The following is a 16,254-nucleotide window of genomic DNA, read 5'->3' as shown; positions in this document are numbered from 1 at the left end:
CGAACAAGATTAGAGATTTCTTGTATTGATATATGGACTATTCATATCTGTGCTTTAATTTATTGTATAGTGTCATTGTTATACGATCATGAACATTTAGACATCATTTTATATTTGTGCTTTATTATATATAAGAATAAAGCTCTCATTGGAATTTTCAATGAAGCACTTATTTTTAAACTAAGGTGAAATGGTTTTGTCATACTGTGATGCATAGATCTATTTTAATTGAAAAATCATATAGCAACAGTATGATTTTTTTTTGGATCGTGTGCGTGCGGGTGTGTGTGTGTGTTCAGATACAAATAAAATTACAGTATGCTCTACCATTCTCATTCAGTGAACAGTCTTATCATTGAGCTGTTAATAGCTATAATAATTCCTTAATGAAATCTCTGTCACCAGAATTAAGAATTTCATTTCAGAAAATCTAATCATAGGTTTTCTAAAATTTCATTTTAGAAAACCCATCATGAGATTATCAGACAGATATTTTTCTACTACTAAAAGCTAAAAAAGAAAAAAAAACTAAAAAAAAAAAAAAAAACTGCTTCAAAGCTATACTCTAATATACTAAAGAATAAACTTAATAAATACAGTGAACAATTCTTAGAAGAAGAACAATGTAGGTTCAGAAAAGGGAGAAGCACAATAGATGCCATTTTCTCATTATTTTCATTACAACAAATTTTCAAGAAAAGAAGAGAATTCAACCTACCAACATTTCTGCTGTTTATTGATTATGAAAAAGCATATGACAATGTAAACCGGGAAAAACTTTGGCAGATTCTACATGAAGAAAATAACTCAACTGAACTCCAGAAAGTGATGCAAAGCCTATATAAAAACTCAAAAAAGTCTGCATAAAATATTCTAATGGCCAGCCAACTGTCAGACCCAATAAAGGAGTCAAACAAGGATGTGGACTATCACCAAATTTATTTCATATCTACATCAATAAAATTATTAAAGAATGGAAACAAACAATTAACAACAGAATACAGTTGAACAACGAATAAAATCCAAACTATAATATATACTGATGATCAAGTTATAACTGCAAAATCCGAAGATGAACTACAGATAGTAGCAAATAAACTGAATAAAATAGGTAAAAAGTACAAGATGAAAATTTCCACCTCAAAAACAAAATCAATGGGATTCTGTGGAAAAAACTTAAAAGGAGTCAAAATTGTTATTGATGACAAAATAATAGAACAAATATCTGATTTCACCTATTTGGGAAATTTAATATCAAATGAAGGGAAAGACATCCACACTAAACTACAAAAATATAATAAAATGAATGGAATGATTAAACACCACTTCAGAAAACAAATGACAAACAAAATTACGACTGCACAACATCACTTCAAAATCAGCCCTCTTCTACTGCTGTGAGACTTGGGTCATAAATAAGAAAGATGCACACAAATTAGAAGCAACACAAATGAGATTTTTAAGACCATTATTAGGCTTTACAAGACTAGACCACTAAAGAAATTTATATATCCATAAGAAATTAAAAGTAGATAACATAGTAATGACATAAAACGGTATCAAAAAGAATGAAACCAGATGATCCCAAAATTAGCATTTAACTACAAACCTACAGGCAAGAGAGATGTGGGTCGACCAAGACAACGATGGCGAGATCAAGACCACTTCCAAGAGCTACAACGGAACAGGTCCTAAAAGACCTAAGCCGGACTAAGTTCATGATGATGAGTAATATATACGCACACTTGACAGAATATTAACCTTTCGTGAGATTAAAAGCACTGTTTTATCGTGAAATTTGAAAATTTACAAAAATGAAAACTACATAAATGCATTTAAATATTAATTTTGTTCTTGTTTTGGCTTGGTTACCCAATATTTGAGTGAAATTATTTTAAAAATCAAATCAGAATTTTTAAAAAATTATAAAAAATTAGTAAAAACGTTACTTTTTTTTATTTATTTATTAAAACTATCTTCTACATCTATTTATGTATCACTTGATTTAATTTCATCAACTTCTGGATATGAATTATAGAGAATTTGACTTTCGTAAGCCAAAATCAAACAATGATGTCAGACTAGCATGATCTCTTCCATGATTTTAAAATCTCTTTTCATGCTGTGGCCTATTATAAATGTGTCTACATGTTAGAAACATGGATAAGAGATGGCAGCACTTACTGGAAAATAACATATTTTGAATTGACCTTGAAGAATGTATATATTTATACTTTGGAAAAGGTTAATTGCACTCAACTTTCTTTATTTTCCCTTTTGTACCAGTTGTAAGTGGGGTTGCTTGAGCTTTAGGAATTAGCATAGATCTCACAATAATCATTCTGAATGAAATATAAATGGTGATCATTCTTACATTGTAAATTCTTCATAGAATGTTTGGTTATTTGTAATATGGTGTGTTATGTAAATTAAAGTATATATATTTCATAAACTACATGAAATATCTGTGCAGATATTTCATGTAGTTTATGATATACCTATGAGAAATCTTTCTCTTACATATATACATAAACACATATATATAAAAGTTATTAAAAATTTATACAAGATTTAATCAAAAAATTAAGTTATCTTATAATTCTTGAATGCATAGCAATTGCTAAAAGATTGTGAGCAGGACTGGCATGATTGTTGAGCCAGCCCATATTTCAATTATTATTTATTTATCCATCCATCTGCATGTACTAATCCTACTCTCAATGGATGGATTTTCGTGAAATTTTATATTTGACTGTTTTAGAATGATTTCTTGGGCTTTCCCAAATTTCATTAAAATCGGACTAAAAAACCCAGCAGTTATTATTTTTTTTTTTTCATGCATATCACGTAGGTTATCCACATGTTGTAGGTGGGGCGTTAGATATTGTGTTTGTCACTGTGCACTGGTTGGAGGAATAAATAAGAAATATGGTGGATGCAGAGAAAAGAATTCTCAGTTCAGGAACAAAAGTTGTTGCTTTCCCCCCCCCCCTTTTTGTTACAAATGGATTATTACTATTTTCTAACAAACCTGAAATATAATGCACTGTATACATTAACATGTCTTTATTTATCTCATGCACTGAAATTGATGAAATTTAAAATTGACAATCTTCATTGACAGGACAAACATTTTAGTTTTGCTATACCCCCTTATTTGCTTGATTTGTTAACCACATGAATTAATACAAGACATGAAAAGGAAAATGATTTGAGTTCATTAATCTAATCAAACACAATGGACTTCCTGAAAACAATCACCAAAGATGTTTTATAATCAGTGGTATGTACAGTCAAATAAGTGTGCAGTTGCCGAAGAGGGATTATAACAATGTAAACTTACTACTCAATGATTCACAAATTTTTTGATTGAGCCTTGTATGCTTAAACCAACCTTATATGTTATTCGAAATGACCTTGAAGAACGTATATACAGTGAAACTTCCATTTAACGGACGGCCATGGGGAACGAGAATGTGTTAGAGAGAAGTGTCCGCTAACAAGAAGTCTGAGTCAGAAAAAAAAGAAAAAGAAAAATCGTTAAACTTTTAATGTAAAATTAAATTAAAATATATACAGATTTTGAACAATATTTTTGTAAACAATATACAATTACATACACAAGAGAGGAAAATCGTTAAACGTTTAATGTAAAATTAAATTATATACAGATTTTGCACAATATTTTTGTAAATAATAGACATACAATTGTGCTATGCATATGACTTTATCTTAAGAAAAATACATACAGTAATCACTTATTTTCTTCTGCACCTTCTTCCGGCTGATAATTTTGTTTTCAACATTTGTTTGGAGTGAAGAAACCATCGAAAGTCCTTCAGTATCTTCTTCAGCGGCGAAAAACATTTTTAAACGATTCATCTGTATGAGCGCTTCTATTTTCATCGGTGGTTCGTCGTTAATATGTTCTTCAACAGAATGACCTTCCATTTCTTCATCCTCATGAGGAACTTCTTGAAAAATATCGATGATAATGTTGATATCTAGAGCACCATCTGTAGTGAGGTTCAAGTATATCTTTGTAGCCAGGGTCATTTGTAGCGGAAGTATCGTACATTTTCAATAAATGTTGAAGTTCTTGTTCTTGGTGCTCCACATTGCTGTTCACAACTTCAATTTTTGCGTTTGAGAAGCCAGACTTTACAAAACAGTTCACTACAGTTTGTTTTCTAATTGCGTTTACTGAAGAGGAAATCCATTAAATCGCATCTAGGATTCTGAGTTTCTTTGCAAGGTCACACGCACATGTTACATCGTTCATGTTTGCAATGAGATGTCTTAAAACACGTTTTATGTAGTGAAGTTTAAAATTTTTTATTATCCCTTGATCCAAGGGCTAACACTCTGCAGATGTGTTTGGTGGCAGAAAAACGATTTGAATGTTGGACAATTCAATGTGTGCATCTCACCTGCACATTGAATGTTGGACAATTCAATGTGTGCATCTCACCTGCACATTGAATGTTGGACAATTCAATGTGTGCATCTCACCTGCACATTGAATGTTGGACAATTCAATGTGCGGGTGAGATGCAGCATTATCCATGAAAAGAATTTTTCTGTTTTGACGAATCATGTTTTGGTTAAAGTGACTTATCCATTCACTCATGATATCTCGTGTCATCCACACTTTTTATTAGACTTCCAGTCAACATTCAAAAGATTCAACTTTATGCCCTTGAAATAACGAGGATTTTGTGATATTCCTATAACAAGAGGTTGTTCAAAGTCTCCCAGCATATTTATACACAATAGTACAGTCAAGCGTTCCTTAGAAATTTTTCCGCCCTGGCACTTTTCGATTTTTAGACTCATTGTTTTTTCAGGAAGAGCTTTAAAAACCAACCCTGTTTTGTCACCAGTTGTAAATATCCTTAGCTTCAAAATCACGACATAAATCTTCCAGTTTGACGGTCCACTCTGTTGCAATCCCAGTATCAACAGATCCACCTTCACCACTTACGGTTTTCCAAGAAATTTTATGCCGAGTTTTGAACCTGTCTAGCCATCCCACAGAAGTTTTGAACTCATTTAGTCCCATAGATTTCGCAACCTCCAAAGCCTTTTCCCTAATAATAGGCCCATTAATGGGAATTTTTTTAGCACATGTGTGACAAAACCACTCATACGTAACATTGTCAATTTGAAGTCCAACAGTTTTCGGGAATGATTTTTGAACCTGATCATTTACGTGTTGCCAAAATTGTTTGAGCAGTTCATTTTTTTTCTTTAGGATGTCGCTTACCTGCGTTTTCCCGATTTTGAATTTTGCAGCGAGATTGCAAACACTATTTTTTTGCCGATCATACGCATTAATGAGTTCGACTTTATCTTTTAAAGTTAAATGTTTACGAGAAGACATTGTGCACTTCACGCGACATTGAACAAAACTGAAAACTCAAACTCAAAAGACGAAAGGCCGACAAAATTCCCCCCCCCCCTGCACACACCGAATTCATCAGAAGTTTTACACGTGCCTTAAAATTCTTGAAAACGGGTTTAGAACCGCGACGTAAACCTTGATGAAATTCAGAGAATCGTAAATAGAAAATAAATAGACGATTGTGGCAATACGTGGAAGAAACGTTCCTAGAAAAAAGGGCCGTGAGCTCTCCCGCTGTCCGTTATGGGGAGATCAAATTAAGTGCTAATCTAAACGAAACAGTGCAGATTGCCTGTCCTCGTCCGTAACAGAGAATGTCCCTTAGACAGAAGCTGAAAACACGTTAAAACCAATAGAGGAGAGTTGGAGAATTTGAAAGTGTCCGTTAGGAGAAGTTTCACTGTATACATAGTACAACTTTGAGTGTACTTACTTATAGAGTAGCCATCTGTCCCTTATTTTCACCACAACAAATCTGCCCTTGCAGTAGCACAGTGCATATAAGTGCCATCCCACACAATGCAAAGGCCTGTTTTCAAATTCCATCAATGATATGAGGAACCTTTCATAGGCTTTTTTACACAACATTACTGAGTTAGTGTTGGGCAAGGGTTGCGTGCATTTTCCTCCCAACAACTTGGTTTTTTTTTTTTTGTGTTTTCAGTAAACAGACAAATCAGCCAGAGACACTCAATTTACAGACAATATACACTGGTGTTAAAAGAAAGTGCATCATCCTTTAAAATTGTAATTGTCATCCAAATAACATAAGTATATGGCAATATTTCTTACAGATTGCATCAGATAAGATTGCCATGCATAGGTTATAACGTCGATCAGCTGTTACTTTCAGGTATATAAACATGCTCTGTCATTCCTTGCATGTGTCAGGATGGCCAGTTACGTGCAGTTGACGCAACGAAGAAACGAAGAAAGTGATATTCTTGCTTTATGTGAAGAAGAATGTTCTTCCCATCATACTGCTTATAGAGTGTCTTGTAATCAGTTGACAGTGAGTAGATTTCTTTCCAAACTCAAGAATACTGGTCTACTGATAGGAAAAAAGGAACCGGATGCAAACAAGTTTCTATGCCAAAACAGGACCACGTTTTGAAGTGCTTGTGCCTTAAAAACCGTAAAGCTTCGTCTGAGCTGAAAAGAGAATGGGAAGAACGTACAGGAGTGGTAGCAAGTGCAGTAACAGTCAGGAGACACCTCTTCAAAAATGGACTTGTAGCCCGTCGTCCTAAAAAGAAGCCCTTCCTCTCACAAAAAATGAAAAAGGCCTGATTAATTTGGTGTAACGAGCATGTCAAATGGATCCCCGAGCAGTGGAAGTCAGTTTTTTCTCGGATGAGAAGAAATTCAACCTGCATGGCTCTGATGGGAGACAAACGATTTCCTGTAGACGCGAAGAATACCATCCAGATTTCTGCATTCACCGTTCGGTTAATAAACTTAATTCGTCCCACCCCCTCTGCTTGTTATGCATACCCAGACCATCTGACCAGCAGGGAACTTTACATTCGTTGTTATGCAGTCAGGATGATATGTTTTTGATTTTCGTCTTTTGATATATCGCTTCCCACCCGAGTCAGGCAGGTGTGAAAAATATTTTCATTTTTCAGCCCTTTCGCTTACTTTCAAGAAGTAATTTTGCCTAATAGTGCCTGATATTTTTTTTCACGGTCTGTACAACAAAGAAATAGCGTCATTTCGATGGTGCTTTACAAACTTTTACTTTCGTTTTCAATCACCCCAGGGGTGCGGTCGCCGTAATAGGACACCACAGTGACGTCACCTGTTCTCCTGTGTAACGGGAGCATCGATCACGCAGGGTCCTAAGAACAGAGTAGATTGTTATACGAGTGAAAATTAGCAGGACAAGACACAGCACGTCTTGAGTAATCAGAACTCTAATAAACACATTAATATAACATATCATTTATAGGTGTTAAATCCCACGAGTTGGCAGTCACAAGTGTAGTGCTTTTCCCCACATTGTTGACGCGTGAGATCAGTAAAAGGTCAGGAGAAATGTCAGTTGAGGGGATGCAGAGATGTATATATTTGAGAAGGGGAAAAATAAGGGGACACAGTTAACTTTGGGCGAGACATGACAGGAAGAAGAGAGCAGTGCGTTTTGGCCGATTTTTGTCATTGTGTGAAGAAGAGGAAAATTAATAATTACTAGGGAAAAGATGAGAAAAGAACTATATTGATGTCTCATACAGATTCCCCCCCCCTCCAAGGCGGTGCAGAATATTTTCGGGTAAGTCAACCCTTATTGTTTAATAACAAACTGTATTAAATTGCTCAAAGCCGAACTTACCATCTGCATACGTTTTAATACATTTATAAGACATCTTTCCTCATATATATATATAAATATACCCCGACAATTGTATTATTTTCTTAGCAAGCAGTTTTAATAGAGAATGCGACTTATTAATTTAATTGTCAAATATTAATTACACTATTATGTTAATATAATTCCCTGTTCTAGTATTTGAACAGTGTTATGTTATGACGAACACAAATTATTTTGTTCTTGCTAGAGAATTAATGTAAAAGCCACATGAAGAATATTACAAAATTATAATATTGCTAAAGCAAGATACTGCTAGTATCCAGTTAGTTTACTTAACAATTACATACCAATTAATCTAACTTATGTACCAATTATATTGTACTTATTTGTATACATATATGTTAAATAAACCCTTTTTGTTTGTTAATATTTATGTCATGACCATTCTTTCTAATTACATGCAATTCACTGAACAATCATTTTTTTAAAGAATCATTAATTGCGGCATTTCGAGTCAGCCCTTAGCTAAGAGGTGTCCCGGGATGAAAACCACAACGCGTCTAGATGTTGCAATTTGCTCTTTACTTCTCGGAGTAAATTTAGAACACTAGATTAATTTGTCCTAACTAAATCGCTAGTCGATCAGATCGAAGCCCAGGCCTCCTGGAATGCTAATGTTAGTGATGAGTTTGTCCGGAAACCATTTTATATACACTTGAATGTTGAGTAATTGTAATAGTTGATGGTCTTAATCGCTAGGTGATAAAGGTTATCCGGCGAACACACTATAACGGGAAAGCCTGTGAACACAGGTTGAATTTCGATTCGTCAGAAAATATGACGGTGTTCCATTGCTCTTTTTTCCCTGAAACATGCATTTTAGCCCAAGCAAGTCGCTTCTTCTTCATTTGTTGGATTCACAAAGGCTTCTTCTTGGGCTTGTTTGGCATGCAGACCACATTCCGAAAGCCTTTGGATAGTTCGTGCACTTGTTTCAACACCAGAGTTCCAATTTTAGATCAGGAGCGCTAGCATGGCGATTACGAAGGCATAGCCGTTCCAAATATCGATCTTGGGAAGGCGTAGTCACGCTCTTACGGCCTGATTCAGGTCGTCTCTTCACATCACATCACCGGTTTCACGCTTTAATTTCAGCACCCGGGATACTGTTCACTGGTGGCAGTCTATTTTATCAGCGATAGCACGCGTAGAAAGCCCTTCCTGGGACAGAGCAACAGTTACACTTTTTATTTCTTGGTGTCAACTGAACATATGGAGCCATGCTTGCACCTCTGCAAAACAGGATACTAATGAGCGTGTATACCCTTCCAACGCCGTATTTATAGAAATGGCTGATGCAATGCCTTGCAATTACTGTCATCAGAGACAGTAATTGCAAGGTATTGCATCAGCCGTTATCTGACGCAATACCTTTGCTTTGCGACAAACAAAATTACTGTAATCAAACAATATCTTATACGTGTCACTACAAATGTTACTTTTTTTTAAGGTGGTGCAGTTTTTTTGTCCGTCACTGTAGCATTGCTGCTTCCTTTCTTATGGCAAGTTAAAATTCTGGATATAATCCATGTTGACTGCTAAGAAATACTTTGAAAAATACTATTTTCTAAGTGGGCTTTTCTCACATTGTCATATTAGGGTGGGCAACGGTGGGAGCCCAACGGCTAAATGGTCAGAGAAACAACAGAACATAACGCTACACAACAGACCACTCCCCACACACTTTTTAAATCTCTGGCCTCCACAGAGTTCTGTGTCATTCACAAAAAATACAACTCGGAGATGGGGGAAACCCCTGGTGCCCACAGACAACTAACACTCTCTCATATTAGGGTCTGCGCGGTAGAACAGTGGTATCGTCATCGTCCTCCCCACACTGGGTGGAAAAGGCCCTGGTTCGAATCACGTCGATGACGCGAGGAACTTTAATGGGTTTTTTTTACTCCGTGGCTGAGTTAGTCGGTCTCAGGCGTAGATAACAAGGTTTTTTCCCCACAGAAACTGGTTTTTTGACCAGCGAAACAGGCAAATCGACCAGAAAACACACGCAATTTACAGACATAATAAAAATAATTGGGTAGGTGTAATCATTTAAGGGTGACCCTAATATCATAATTTGTTTGTTTGTCCTATCAGAGTAATCTAAGACTGAACTTATGACCACTGTGTTACCTATGCAGACTTCTCAGTGGACTGAGCACAGTAGCACAGTGGTTACAATCCCTGTCTTTCCTAGAGCGGTTAGAGAAAAATGACCCTAATCTATCAATGATGCAAGGAACTTTTTATGGACTTTTTTAACTTCTTGGCGAATTAATTGGTCTTAGGTGTGGACAGTAAGGGTTTTTCTGTCCCATTTTTGTAGAAACTCGGATTTATCATTCTGCAAAACAGGCAAATGGACCTTAGAACATGTGAAACGTATTGACGTAGGAGTTCATTCTCGGGTGGCACTAATATGACAGTTTTTTCATTTTTATTTTTTCTCAGTGGACTATTTATTCAGTCTTTAGCCAGGGTTACATGTTTCTTTTTCCGTGATACTGAGCATACAACAGCAAATTTGTATGTAATGAAAGGCACATTAACTAATCTATCATCCTTTGATCAACGTGGTTAATGGAATTAATCAGGGAATGCTACTTCAAGAAAATCTGAATATACTCGATAAATGGGCTGAAATTAGGAATTAAGGTTTAATACAGGGTCATCGAAAGAGATGTCCGTCAATTCCCTTTTAATTATCTTGGGAAATATTTGATCGATTGCTGTGATCAGAGCAGCAGACAGTGTGGTAACTCACTAAGTTTTATTTGATACCTCAACAACGGCCTTGACTGCGCCGTGAGTGTGCGCAGAATGACTCCTATGGGCACCACCTCATGTCAGGGTCAGTAAGATGGCCATGCAACAGAAAGCGTAGTGTGTGTTGTGTTACGTTGAATTTAAATCTGTCCTAACTTTGCAACGTCACAACACACTGCGCTTTTTGTTGCACGGCCATCTTACTGACACTGATCGAGGCGGTGAGCGAAGGAGTCATCCTGTACACACTCACAGCCCAGCCAAGGTCATTGTTGAGGTGTCAAATAAAACTTAGTGAGTTACCACACTATTTGCTGCTACGATCACAGCAATCGATCGAATATTTCCGAAGATAATTAAAAGGGAAATCAAGGACACCTTTTTTCAATGTCCCTGGTTAGATAAATTTAAGGTGCTGCATTTGGACAGCAACAGGAGAGGTCCCATGTAAGGACTAAAAAGGTGATAGTCTCCCTCTTTATGATCAAAATAATGTGGATTTATTTTCTGCTACATGATTAAAGCTTAATTATTCTTCCGAGCACTGCTTTTCTCCCTCTATTTAACTAATTTAGGCTCATCCTTTAGAAACCCTTGGGACCACCCCAGGACAGCAGTATTAACAGAATAATGTAATCACTGAATAACAGACGACATCGTTGATAATGAAAAAACCTGGAAGTAATTATACAATTGGACATGAACTTCTCTGAGCATTGTGGAGGGGACAGCTTTTGGGTTTAATCGATAATATACAGGAAATTTGCCAGGAGGGACAAAGAAGTGATTGTTCTATTTTATAAAGCAATGATGAGGCCTCATTTCAGGGATGGAAATCTCATTTTGGAAGGACTTAGATATCTTGGAAAGGGGACACAGAAGAGCAATAAGATTAGTCAGTGGCACAAAAAGGAGATTCTTACCAAGAAAGTCCTCAGTTCTGTAAATTGCAACGACTGGAAACTAACCCTGCAAAAAACCTGATTGAAGCTTTTATGAATTTTGATGAGCTAAACAAACTAAATGCTAATGGCATTATTACTCTTTCTTCCACGGAGACGTGGTGCTGTATAAGTATATATATATCAAGTTGGCTATTCATTAGCAACAACTGTTGTGTAGGAATTGACTGGTTTATGTGCCGATGAAGGCTCCAAGTCAGAAACAGCTGATATAAGATTGTCGTTCACACAAGTGTCGATCAGTTTTTGGGTATTTGCGAGGAAGAATGGGTCGGCGTCGAGATCATTCCGATTCGTGGGGGCAAGACAAGTAGATACCGGTATCTTTACGACAACCAACATGGTTAAATGATCCTATTCTGTGGTGTCACGAGTCTCTGTATTTGGCTCAACAGCGGTCAAACAACCAGCCATAGGTCACACATGGGACAGTCACATGTCGTTGACTCCCACGGTGAGCGTCGCGTTTCATCTAGTAAAATAACAGCGATACAGCGCGGTGGTCCAGCTAACCACCCAGTATAACGTGGGAAAAACAAGACCAATATCCATATGGTCAGCGCAGATGTGAGATACAACAGGTGGCGCCTGACCCTAACATTGTGCCCATTATATCCATATGGTCTATGCGCCAGATATTAGCCTGCGTGCATACGTTATGGCAGATGACAGTTGTCACCGGTTCCTGTACTCACTGCGAGACACAAGACTTGTATGAGTGCATCCACACCAACACTGGACCACTGATTTGGAAATCTGTCACCTGGTCTGATGAATTCCGTTTCCAACTCTATCATGCCGATGGACGTATCTCCATTTGGAGAAAGCAACATGAGGCCGTGGCACCCAGATGTTCGGTTGGTTGGAGGCGGTTGTGTTATGGGTTGGTGACTGTTTTCGTGGCATGTCCTTGGTCGTCTGATCACCGTTAATCAACGGCTGAATGGGAACGACTATCTTTCCTGACCAAGTACACCTCTTTATGCTAACAATGTATCCAGACAACAATCAACAATACAATGGTTCATGCCACAAAGCCTGGCAGGTTGCTGACTGGTTTCAGGAATATAACAGTGAATTCTCCGTCCTCCCATCGCCGCTGAACTTATTCAATCTCAACACAATTGAGGATGTTTGGGACTAACTGGAAAAGAACATTCGATATTATGACCACCTACCTGACAATGAGCAGGAATTACTGGACACATTGAGCAACGCTTGGTCAGCACTACCACAGGACACCTGCGTCTTGATATGAACTGCACCTTGCGCAGTTCATACCAAGACGCAGAGCAGCCCCAAGTGGGTAGGCAAGGTAAGCGTCGCTTTCGGGCGGCAGTTCATGAGGGTGCCGAAATTATTTTTTATATTGTTTTCCGATTGGTTAACGCTTATTAGTATTCAACATTTAGGGCGGCAAATTTTATTATGCTTACTGGCGGCAGGTAGCAACGCAGCGCTACTGCGCGTACGGGCTATATTAAGGGTGAAAGACGGCCCCACGAGGCCGCCTTTTTGTAGGTGCTGATATGAAAATCTAACTCAGTGTGCTTGTAGTTTGAATAAATTTAAAGAAGGATTAGAAATTATTGTAAGTGGTGGCAAAAGAGGCCCATTCAAGGGGAAGGCGATCGGCACGATATTGGTCGGAAAATGCTTATATATATATATATTGCTATTTCCTTATATATTCGAGCAATCTAATGTCACAAAATTGTTCCCAGTCGTCCCCAAAGGTGCTTAGATTGGCACAGGAGCAAATGAAGTGAGTATTTTTTTTATATAGATTTGCTTCCATGCATTCTTTTATCAATAATAATTCTAATATTAATATCGTAGGAGTGGAACTTATTTTTTTTTTTTTCCATACCATGGTTGAGTTTGCCTCTGGTGAAAATTGAATTATTTTATCTTCGGGAAACGCCGCTTGTTTTGACAAGCAAACAGAAAAACTGACAAACGAATATCCCATAGTGTGGACAGTATTCTGGTGTCTAATAGCCGCAATTGCTACGGCGATTAACACGCTTCAGCCTGAATACTAATACTTATATTAAATCGACTAGGAAATATCCGCAATTTGCAGTCACCAGATACTAGAACCCAGGACTGATTTTGGCTGTCAAGAGCCTGTGGTGCATAATCAATAAGCCCTCGTGAGCAGCACAGTTGGTAGAATTGCCGTCTTCCCCACATCGGGTGGAAAAGATCTGAGTTCGAATCCCCTTCGATGACGAAAGAAATTTTTATGGGTTTTTTCGCAATGTATCTGAGTTAGTCGGTCTCAGGGGAGGGTAGCATGGTTTAGGTTACGAAAACCCAGGTTTTTTTGTCCAACAAACAGAAATCTACCCGACAACACACGCAATTAACAGACAATATACACGGAGCAACATGGCCTTAGTTTCCGATGCTCCTAAAACCCAATAACAACATCAACAACAACATAATCAATAAACAGACTCTTACAAGAATCTTCTCACGGAGGACCATTTCCACCTTAATCCTTTCGTTGCAAACTCTAAAGCAGGGTGTCTTAACCTTTCCAGCTCTATGGACCACTTTTCAAACAAATTTTATGTAAAGTCAAACAGATGTTGGAGGTGCAAAAGTGTTTTTTTATAGAAATAAATAAAACTCATCTTCTTCCTCTTTTTTTTTTTTTTTTTTGACTAAAATCAGTGTACTCATTTTTGATCAATGCATGGTGGATCATTGCATGCTTTGTGGACAACAAGTTTAAAAATAAAAAGAAAAAGAAAAGCTGTCCAATTTAAAGAACTAATCCGAGTCAGGAGATTTGAAATCAAAATAAATTATTATTTTAAGAAAAAAAAATAACTACTGTACTTTAATTGCCTTCAAATAGGACACTGGAATTAATATTTGTGCTTTTCAGTAATTAAAAAACAAGAGTTGCTACTAGGGGGGGGGGAGTATTTCTGATTTCACGTGTGCAAAACATACAATGTGTTTAGACTTTTAGACTTGTTATAAGGTAATAGGATATTATGGTTCTATAAGTTTTTGAAAGTTTAATACTATTAATTAGAAAGAATCGGTTTAATATCTTGAGATTTTGTGTCGTGTTGACATCCAAATCTATTTTCAATATGAGTTCCTCGTATGATATTTGGATAAACATTCTAATTCGAATGGTGTATGAAATATTACATATTTCAAAACAATAAAAAAAATAATAATAAAATAAAATAAATGCTGATGCTTTATTTATCAGCTGTGTTTTTTGTATATTTATTCACATGAAGAGGAGACCACAATGAAGAGCGCTTTTTATTTTGTAAATCTAGAAAGATTAGTATATTCTTGGTGGTTTCTGTGTACCGTAAATTGAATGAATGAAGAGAGCTGGATTTTGGATTAGACAGAAATGCGGAATTTCGTATTGTAATTTTATTTTATGGTTTTACTGTAATTTAATAAAGCCCTTGTTTATTTTTCCCTGTTTAACTCTTAATTATAACAGGAGTTTGGCATTTGTGTATTGTAAGGGTTTTATTTATTTTTTAATCTCTTTTCTTTCCCGGCAGACATTACTTTTGTCAAAAAAAAAAAAAAAAAGTTTGCACAGTGGTTACAACTCTGACTTGGCCAGTTCAGGTTGCAACACCGTTTGGAAAAATTTTTGGTGTCAAGAAATGAAGCGAGAGTGACCATTAGGGGGAAAAATAATGCAAAGACAAGTGCATACCTGAATCTAATTCAAATATACTAATGAACCTCTGTTATTTATATATCTGCCAAGTTTCAGGTGATATTAGATTAGTTTAAAGCAGTTAGATATAAGCAGTTGTGGGTTAGTTTGTTTGGTTAGTCTACAATCTCGTATCCCTTCTGATTGATCATTGTGAGTAGCAGTAATTGACGTACCTAGCCTGCTATGGTTAGTCTTAGGGTGTTTATCCCCCCCTTGCCCCTTTTAAAATCAGAAACTTGTTTTCATATTTTAAAACAGCGGTGGGGAGGGAGAAATAAACACCCTAAGACTAACCATAGCAGGCTAGGCATGTCAATTACTGCTACTCGCAACAATCAATCTCAAGGGGTACCAGATTGTAAAGACTAACCAATTACTCTCTGGCCAAAATTGAATGTGATGCATTTATGCCCTTTTTAGATCTCTGACTATGGAAATTTACTAATATATATTGGGTAGTACTCAAAGGCATCATTTTAATATGTAGTAAGCTCTTGAAGATAGCAAGTGAAGTTTGCAGTACAGCATCATCAATATCTCATTAATATTCCTGATAAAGAAGACTATTGTTACTTATTTTCAGTTTAGTGCCACCACACAGACAGCACTTTCCACAGTACCTGTGGAAAGTGCCATTTGAGAAGTGCAACATTTCCTCAGCAAAATGTGTGTGTTGAGTGGCATCATCCTGTTGGAACTGCTATCCACAGAAAAGCAGATTTCTGTTTCAGCAAAATACATTCAGCTGGTGGTATCTTTTTTTTGGTTCCAGGTAATGTGCTTTCCCTGTTATTTTACCACAAAATAAGATATGGCAAGACCATGGCCTGATATGCCACACTAGACAGTTACTTTGTTGCTGTGAAGAAAATGAATGATATACTCAACTGGTCTTTCAGATCTGAGAAACTCAACTGGTGTTTCAAATCTGTTCATATAACCATCCAGCACAATGTGACATTCGTAAGAAAGCTAAACATTGCAGAGAAAACATTCATTTTTGTACACACTTGCAAGAGTGCTAACACAGAGC

The sequence above is a fragment of the Mastigoproctus giganteus genome, chromosome 4 (assembly GCF_048544385.1).
Source record: "Mastigoproctus giganteus isolate SK-2022 chromosome 4, ASM4854438v1, whole genome shotgun sequence".
Lineage (NCBI taxonomy): Eukaryota > Metazoa > Arthropoda > Arachnida > Uropygi > Thelyphonidae > Mastigoproctus > Mastigoproctus giganteus.
The sequence above is the reverse complement of the archived record's forward strand: the minus strand, read 5'-3'. Positions refer to the sequence as shown.